Below are 10,040 nucleotides of genomic sequence, written 5' to 3' on the forward strand. Positions count from 1 at the left end.
ATCATATCATGCACTCTGTGCATATCTATGTCAAGGGGGACACCTTTTCACTCTCCTGAAATGCCCTTTCCTCTTCTCCTCCTTCTGCACTTATCTGGTTCCTCAACCGAGGTCCCTTTCCTACAGGAGACTTGCCACATTCCTCTCAGACCTCACCGAACTTTCTTTTCTTTAATCTACTGCTGGTGTCGGTACGATGCACGCCGATGCACACTCCGTGTGTCTTATACCCATGAGAGCAGAGGCTGAAGGGCTCTCACGTCTGTTAGTACCCACTACTGAATGCCAGAACTGGGGTGAAAACAAGCACTTTGTTTTCATGATTCCATAGAACGTGCTTATTTAATATTCAGGGAATTCCTTTGGGGCTCAAGGATATATTAACTTGTGTTATGGACTGAATTCTGTCTCCCCAAAACCCTCGTGATAAAGGTGGAATCCCAGGACCTGAGTATAAGACAATTTAGAGAGAGGGTCTTTAAAAAGGTAATGAAGGTGACATGACATCATAAGGCTGGGCCCTAATCCAACCTGACCAACAACAAGAGACGAGGACACAGACAACATACACAGCCTGAGGGGCCACCATGTGAGGACCCAGGGGAAGGTGACCATCTGCAAGACAAGGACAGAGGCCAAAGAACCAAACCAACCCTGTATACACCTTCATCTCAGAATCCTGGGGAAGGGAAATGCTGGTCTTAATGCCACTTCGTCTACACTACCTCTTCTAGAAACCACAGCACACTAATGCACTCTGCGTAATTATTTCTATTTGGTATTTATCTGAGGGTCTATGAAACCATTTCCCATTTTCTGTTACAATCCACTCAAATGTTAACATAAATATACATAAATATCAATATAACATATTGTTGCCAATCAAACACTAAAGAAAGGTAAATAACGTCTAATTTGGTGGGCACATATCATGCTTTTCAAAGAATAACTAAATTCAGGTAAATTTTACATCCAAATGACCCTGAAAATCAGCATCTAAAGTGAAACAGAAACGTATCTGCCATTTTGATTCCACGTCATGAAATTCTGCTCGGTATTATATTTAATTCCGTTCCCCTTAGAAGCAACAATGAAGTTACTTTGGTCCTTTACACTGCTTTGAATTTAAATGCCCCTCAGCTGCCACGAACACTTAGCAAAAATCTAATACTCCTTTCCTGGGATTATTCAAAATCTAGACTAGACAGAGCAGAAATTGTCTGACTGATGGTCCACTTTCTTTCTCAAATAAAGAGTGATTTTCCCAGTCACTGTATAGATTTAAATGTGCAGAGATATTTTGTTTTCTTCCCAATGCTATAACTACTGCTCTGAGGATTTGTATAAATACCCAAAACGTCAAGTCTAATTTTAGCAGAGGCACAATATACCCACTACTGGGGCTGACACCCAGGCTGACCCATTCTCAGGATAAGCAACCGTGAATTAGTCGTTTTAAATCTAAGGTCTTAAAATCCGTTGGACTTCAATTCATCTTTTCTCTACAAAAGTTAGTTATTATCTTTTAAAATGGGAAATTTAGCCATTTTTATGACTGTAAATATAAATTTAAAACTATGCTCCTAAAATGAGCTTCACTTTGATGAGAATATAAAAAACACTGAATGTAAAGTTAGCCCCGCTTTGGTCTATTTACAGACCTGCGTTCTCATCTCCAGTCTTACAGAAAGAAGCTGACAAGGATTCCAAAGTGTCACAGGTTGGATTTCCTGAGAACAAAATCCCTGAGACAGAACTTGTGTGCAGGAAGCTGTCTGGATGGGACCTTCTGGAGCAGCCAAGAAAGCAGGACACAGCAGAGGCAGGAGCTGAGCTGAGCTGTGGCCCCAGCAGTGGCCTTCCTGGAATCTGTGGAAATGTCTAGAGCTGGGAAGGCCTTGCTCTTACAAACTGGGGAAGAAGAGCAGGGCCTGCACCTCCACGTGGTTCAGACACTGGATGGTGGCACCTGGAGAGCAGGGCACGACCCTGGGAGCGGCGACTCCCTTCAGCAGAAGGCAGTCCTGGAGACAGGCTCTACTGAGACCTGTCACCTGCCTGCATCTCCAGCAACTGGGACAGAACGAATACCTAGGCCTGAAGCTGGTGAGGCATGGTGCAGACAGACCACAGGGTCCACCTCAGAAGGACAGGACTTCAACACGCTGGCCAAGTGTTTGCAGGCCAGTAATTCTAACATTTATCAGACTCAATTTCATTCATTCATTCATTCATTCATTCATTCATTTATTTGAAAGAGAGCACACACAGCAGAGAGGGAAAATCCCAAGCAGGCCCTACTCTCAGCACAGAGCCCGACATGGGGCTTGAACTCACAAACTGTGACATCATGACCTGAGCTGAAACCAAGAGTCAGATACTTAAGTGACTGAGCCACCCAGGTGCCCCTCCATTTCTCTCTTTCTAACTGGGACAATTAATACCTTTCAGGCTTTCTCAAAATAATTTTTTAAAGCCAATATCAATGCAAATTCTTTGGGGCATAAAGAATCAGAGCCAAAATGTATCTTAGACATAACCCAAGTCCAAGTGTCTATTATAGCGAAAGAAGTGAAGCCTAATACAGAGACATATACTACTGTGTACCTGACACAATTCTAGCATTTCTCGTTTATGACCTCATTTAACTGTCACTATGACCTATGACACAAAAGACAAGGAGAGGTCATGTGACTTGACTGCAGTCATACAGTTGGGGACAGGGGGCAACACTGATGATCTCTTGCCCCAGGGGCTGTGCTTTCAACCACTACTATACACCTTCTGGTGAGACCGAAGGCCGTGAACTCAGTGGTTGGGACTGCAGCTTCCTGCCGTGTGGTTCATTTCACCTATCCTGGCGGCCACATGGCCTGTACAGCAGAGACAGCAAACTGATAACCAGGGGGCAGAACTCACCCAGCAGGTTCATTTGATCATTTGTGCTTTTTTTGTATCTTCACAAACCTGTTTTAGTCTGTCCAGGAGTTTGTAATGTACTTTGACTAATCAGGTGCTAGGTTTAGAATCTCACCAAGAAGTCTGGCACCTATAACTTTACACCACATATAAAATGATGTCATGCACAGGCATTCCCAGCCTGATCTATTCAGGCCCCTGAGTTTGCACTCAGCCATGGTTATCCACAGGTAGGTGATGATGGTGATGATGATGGTGGTGGTGGTTATGGATGATGGGGATGGTGATGATGATAGGGATGGTGATGGTGATGGTGATGATGAGGAGGAGGAGGAGGAAGATGGTGATGAGGAGGACAATGGTGACAATGACAGCGATGGTGGTGGAGAGATAGGAGGTGATGGATGATGGTGGTGGTGGTGGTGGTGGTGGTGATGATGATGATGATGGTAATGGTGATGATGATGGTGATGATGAAGAGGAGGAGGAGGAGGATGGTGATAATGACAGTGATGGTGGTGGATAGATAGGAGGTGATGGATGATGGTGGTGGTGGTGAGGATGATGGTAATGGTGATGATGATGGTGATGATGAAGAGGAGGAAGAAGATGGTGATGAGGAGGACAATGGTGATAATGATAGCGATGGTGGTGGATAGATAGGAGGTGATGGATGATGGTGGTGGTGGTGGTGGTGGTGGTGATGATGATGATGGTAATGGTGATGATGATGGTGATGATGAAGAGGAGGAGGAGGACGGTGATAATGACAGTGATGGTGGTGGATAGATAGATGGTGATGGATGATGATGGTGGTGGTGATGGTGATGGGAGGACAAGAAATAGTACGAGGAGGAAGAGATGGAGATGAGGAAGAAAGAGACAAGGAAAGGATATAAAAGGAGGAGGGAGAAGGGAAGGCAGGTAATAAGTTATTGCTTACAATAATATGAATAGTCAGCACCTATTACGGTATAAGCTCTTTTATGTTCTATTTATCTTCTCCGAGAAACCTCACCTGATACACAATTTCAGAGGAGTGCCACTATTTTTTTCCAGATAGATATAAACTGCTTAAATGAATCCACACCCCACACCAGACTGTTTTGATGGGAGCAAAATGTCTGCAGGCTAATACCAATAGATACAGGGTAGGGGGTGCAGAAAGGGGGAGGGAAGCAGAGGCATTTTACAAATTAATAAGATACACATATTTTCATTCCATACTTAACCAGGAGAGAAATGCCTGTGAAGATCAAAGACACATTACTGATTATTTTTTCAGATAATTACTTGTAACAGGCAGAGATTTTTCCAGGAAAACAGGAACTGAGGCACTGAGAAAAGCACACTGCACCTGCTTTCTCACAGGCATCAAGTTTCAGGTTGCACAAAGAAATAAAAGTATACATTTCCAGTCATGGAATAAATGCCCAAAGAGGCTGAACAGATGGTGTAATTAGCACATTATGAAGAGATCCAAGTCTCAGGTGATCAGGGAGGGCTCCCTGGAGGAAAAATCTAAACTAATAATTGAATATTAATAATTGAATAAATATTAATCATTGATTGGTTAAATAAAGGGGAGAGGGTATGTCAGGGACCAGGAATAGCCCATAAAATCATAAAGGAGTGTTTAAAGTACAACCAGTCCATTCAGATATACATCTATTTGCAAGTGCTGACAGGAAGGCAGGGAATGGTGGGGAGCTGCCAGGAGCCACCGTGCCCTCTGAGTACTCATGGGAGGGAAGCCCACACAAAGCAGACAACTGAGAGACGGGGAGACATCCCTGAAGGTCCCACTGCTGACCCTGTAACAGCTGTGCCTGCATCTAGCATTCACTGTTTGAGACTCTTTATTTCCAGGATCTATACATTCACTTTTTGCTTAAGCTACTAACTGGAAATGGTACTTAAAACCAAAAGAACCTTGACCCATCACAGTGATTTTTCTCTTGCCCTTGATTTAAAGCACTTCTAGATAAACAGACATTTAAAAAAATTTTTTTTTTAAAAACTAGAGCTAGGGGCGCCTGGGTGGTTCAGTCGGTTGAGCGACCAACTTCGGCTCAGGTCATGATCTCACGGTTTGAGAGTCTGAGCCCCACGTCAGGCTCTGTGCTGACAGCTCAGAGCCCAGAACCTGCTTCGGATTCTGTGCCTCCCTCTCTGTACCTCCCCTGCTCATGCTCTGTCTCTCCGTCTCAGAAATAAACATTAAAAAAAAAAATTCAAAGCAGTTCTAGAAATCTATGTCTTATTCTATGTAGCCTTCACATATGGCCCAGAACACACCTTGCACACAGCATTGTGCATCCTGTACAACACGTACACGCACCCCATAACACGCATGCATGCGCGTGCACACACGCGCACACACACGACACACAATCCCCATCCTGTGCAACTTGTACATGTACCCCATAACACACACACACACACACACACAATCCCCGAAAGAACTACAATATAAGAATCAGTCACACAGACTATGATTAAAGCTGAACTTAAAAGGGCACAGAGAAAAGGAGAAAAAGGAGCTCAAAGAAAAATGGCAGGGGAAACACTCTATGACTATCTCACCTGTGACATGGTAAATGTAGCCTGGTTCGTGAGCTTTGTTGATGTTGTCATTATTTTCAATCGGTCAAAATGTGGCTGCTTACACTCAGTCCTCACTACTGAAGCTAATTACGTGATTTACATGTTTTATTCTCCGATGCACCTCTTGTGTAATGTTTCAAATGATGGTCTATTTCACAACATGAAAGTTGACTGTTCTATGAGCCCAGACCAAAACATGAAAATAGTTTCAATGGTCTGTTTATCTGTCCAAATATGTGATAAGGTCTTCATGTGGGTCAAGAGCAGAGAACAATTAAACATTAACTTCTTAAATCAATCAATGAAAAATTTCTACCCAGCTGATTTAAATTGGGGCAGACTAGGAAAATACAGTGTATTCATGTTATTTTTAAAAGTAGCACCAGAAGGGTCCCTGGCTGGCTCAGCTGGCAGAGCGTGGGCCTCTTCATCTTGGGGTTGTAGTTCGAGCCCCATGTTGTGTGGAGATTGCTTAAAACTTAAAAACTTCTGGGAAAAAAAGTAGCACCTGAAACTAACACTGTATTGTTAACTATACTGGAATAAAAAAAAAAATAAACGTAATTAAAAATGTTTAAATAAATAAGTAAAAGATCACCGTACCAGGAAATTCTCAATTACCCTAACCTCATGTTTTCATTAAAAATACTTAGAATTCTGTACTTTTACCAAAAAACAGTGACTGTACACGAGAAACAGTATAGGTTCAAACAGGTTACAACTCTCTGAACAAACTCTGCGTAAGACATTTTCTCCTTTAGGCTACCCCAAAATCAAATGATGCAAAGTTTGTAGAATCCATAAGGTGACAACAAAAATGGACATTTGCTTTTCTGTCTTTAAGCTGTGACAAAAGCGACCAGCAGAAACCCATTATCTTATCATCCGTGCTTTCATCACTGCCGAACCCTGAGCTCTTCCACTGCGCCAGGCATTACCCAAATACCTTTGCAAAGAGGAGCTAAGAACAGTCAGGTGCAATCGTTGTATCATTATTTCACTTTGGGCGTGACAAAACTCAGGTTTAAGTAAGTTCAATCATCTACAGAAGACAACACAGCTAGTAAGTGGCAGGGCCAAGTCCCAGACCCAAGTGTTTCACCATCGCATCACACTTCCAAGTCTGGGCTGAAAACAAGGGATGCGGCATCTACGTCTGAGAACGTTCCTCTCAAAGTAATTCAGAGAATTTGATTTGAAGCATGAAGGACGACCGACCTTTGGTAGCCTGTTAACAACCCGTGCATAGGCTATCCAGGCAGGGGGCCCCACAAAGCAGAGAGCTGGCATAGGACATTCCCCGCCATCTTGGTCACCCCGTCCAGCACAAGCTGGCAGCGATCCAGACCAAGAGCTACCATGTGGAACTTTCCTCTTGAAGACATAGACATGCCACCCCTCCCCTCCCACGCGCCTACAAAGAGGTAAAACAGACACTACATATCCAGAATCCTTGCTTAAAGCATTTGGCCTCAAAGAACTCAGAACATTAGAAAGTTTTCTACTGTATTAGTTAGCTGTGGATACAATACTGCTATGTAACAAAGGGATCAACACAAAACTCAGTGATATGACAAAACGCATCTATTACCACATTTACAGACCGGGGGGTGAGCTATTTGTCTGACTTCCCAGGCCCGTTCACCAGCCCTGACTGGAGAGAAAGCAGCTATCTGGGCACGTTCTCTTTACCAAAGAGGTCAGATGCTACTGAAGACAAACAGGAACACGTGACACCTTATTATGTCAAAGCTCAGAATTTGCACCCTGTCAATTATAGCCACGCTCTCCTGGCCAGAAAAGTCCGTGGTCATGCCTAAAATAAATCAACGGGGCAGAAATATGTGTTTGCCCCACAGATGATAGAATGGGGAATACAAGGTGACCAACAATCCAAGTTACCATGTCCAGTCATTTGAAAACTAGATAAAAGCAGTTTCTGAGTCACTGTCTCCTTTGTTGATTCTCTATCTTCAGTGATGCTAATCTCACAGCTGGAATCCCTTTCACCTCTCCTTCCCCTGGTAAGTCCCTGTTTCTCTTCTTCTAGAACCCACTCAAAGTCACCTGGTAAGCCCCTGGTTCTCCCCTGCGAGATCATGCTCAAACGTCACCTGCTACAATTCCTGGTCCTCCTCTGTGAGATCATGTCACCTGCTAAGTTCCTGGTCCTCCTCTACAAGATCGCGCTCACACATCACCCCACTTCACAAGCCTTTCCTAAACCCACCGTGTCAACTGCATGTGGATGCCAACACCGTGACTTGCCATTAAGGAGACGCACCCAGATGCACAGTTTAAGTATTTTAGGTAGGTTTTCTTTTTTTCTTTCCTTTTCTGTTTCTCTTTTTATTCTCTCTTCCTCCCCCACCTCCTCCCTCTCCCCCTCCTCTCCTCCTTGCCTTCCTCCCCCCTCCTCCTTCCCTTCCTCCCCCTTCCTCCATCCCCTTCCTCTCTCTTCCTTCTCCCCTTCGTCTCCCCTCCTTCTCCCCTTCCTTTCCCCTCCTTCTACCCTCCTTCTTCCCTTCCTCTCCCCTCATCCTTCTTCCCTTCCTCTCCCCTCATCCTTCCCTTCCTCTCCCCTCCTCCTTCCCCTTCCTCTCCCCTCCTTCCCCTTCCTCTCCCCTCCTTCCCCTTCCTCTCCCCTCCTTCCCCATCCTCTCTCCTTCTTTCCTTCCTCCCCTCCTCTCTCCCTTTCCTCTCCTCCTCCTTCCCTTCCTTCTTCCCTTCCTCCTTCTTCCCTTCCTCCCCCCTCCTTCTTCCCTTCCTCTCCCCTCCCCCATCCCCTTTCTCTCTCTTCCTTCTCCCCTTCTTCCCTCTTCTTCCCTCTCCTTCTCCCCTTCCTCTCTCCTTCTTTCCTTCCTCCCCTCCTCTCTCCCTTTCCTCTCCTCCTCCTTCCCTTCCTCTCCCCTCCTCCTTTCCTTCCTCTCCCCTCCTCCTTTCCTTCCTATCCCCTCTTCCATCCCCTTCCTCTCTCTTCTTTCTCCCTTTCCTCCCCCCTCCTTCTCCCCTTCTTCCCCTTCCTTCTTCCCTACTTCTCCCCTTCCTCTTTCCTTCTTTCCTTCCTCCCCTCCTCTCTCCCTTTCCTCTCCTCCTCCTTCCCTTCCTCTCCTCCTCCTTCCCTTCCTCTCCTCCTCCTTCTCCCCTTTCTGTCCTCCTCTTTCTCCCCTTCCTCTCCTCCTCCTTCCCCTTCCTCTCCTCCCTTTCTCCCTTTTGTTCTTTCTTTACTAATAACCTTGAAACAGATGTCATTACTAGTATTTCTCACTATATTTCTGGTTCTCTTCATTCAGGGCACATGATACAACTACCAGGATTAATTCTCTATTCCTGGAATTTAACCGTGATCACATGATTTGTGTCGCCCGAAGAAATGTGTGCAAAGTGAGTGCCTCTTTCTGGCAGACACCTTTCAGAGCCAGTGGACCACCCCATCTTCCCATGCAGCAGTGGTGGGGCTTCCCTGGGCTCAAGGTCCCCAGACAAGGACGACAGGGAGCAGGGAACCCCGGGGACCTGTGGCACATGGGATGCATGACTAGAAAACATGACTGCTATCTCACGACATTAAGACACGGGATCGTCACCGCAGCATAACCTCGGCTATCCTGCATGACAGTCATTATCAGAGTCATATTCCTATCAGAAGTTCCCGAGACATCACGACATAACGTTATTTCCATGGGGGCACTGTGGACTACTATAACACTGGTGCTCATACAGCACTGTGAGCATACAAAATAGTTTGAAATGCAGCAGTGAGCAAAGGTTTGAGGAAAAATATTTCAATTTTTAAAATTATCACATTTAATAATCACTAACATACAAATATGGTCACAAAAAATTAACACCCCCAAATTAAATTTTAAGCGACTTAATTGTTAGAAACATCACATGAACATTTTGGTAAAATGTTTTTAGATAACTAATTTTAAATAGATGTGTTTTTATGTCAGCTGAGTTTAGGTGAAAGGATTTATTATCTCCATTTCTTGTTACTTACTGTCCCTATACTCTGTGTAAGAAGCAGATATCCCGTTTTATAATGAGCTAACTGACTTCACCTCAGCAATTCATTTATGGCAAGACAGTAAATAAATCCAGGGTGATATCTATTTGGAAATGGTTTGGAGCTGGTAATCCCTGGATTCACTATAAAATATACTGATTATTCCAAATAATACAAAGTGCAGGCTAATAAACAGTTAAACATATATTAATGTCTTCAACATTGAGCTGCCACTGGTTTAAACAGAATGCCTATGGATTTCAGCTTCTGTATAATCATGCCCCTCTCCCCCTCTCTCTCTCTCTCTCTCTCTCTCTCTCTCTCTCTCTCTATATATATATATATATATATATATATATATATATATATACACAATGTGTATATATACACATATATATACACACACATATATATATAAATAAACTCATACACAATGTCCATATATATATGATATACATATATGATACACACACACACATATATGTGGACATTGTGTATGAGTCCG

General features: G+C 44.0%; 1 long non-coding RNA gene across 1 annotated transcript; it reads left to right on the forward strand.

Moving 5' to 3' along the window:
• Positions 1 to 2,730: 2,730 nt before the first annotated feature.
• Positions 2,731 to 9,740, forward strand: LOC144613019 (uncharacterized). The gene is made up of 3 exons (XR_013550328.2): positions 2,731 to 2,926; positions 7,577 to 7,836; positions 8,820 to 9,740. It is a non-coding gene; the product is annotated as an uncharacterized LOC144613019 (long non-coding RNA).
• The last annotated feature ends 300 nt before the right edge of the window (positions 9,741 to 10,040 follow it).

Source organism: Panthera onca, chromosome D1 (assembly GCF_046562875.1).
Source record: "Panthera onca isolate mPanOnc1 chromosome D1, mPanOnc1 haplotype 2, whole genome shotgun sequence".
Taxonomy (NCBI): Eukaryota; Metazoa; Chordata; class Mammalia; order Carnivora; family Felidae; genus Panthera; species Panthera onca.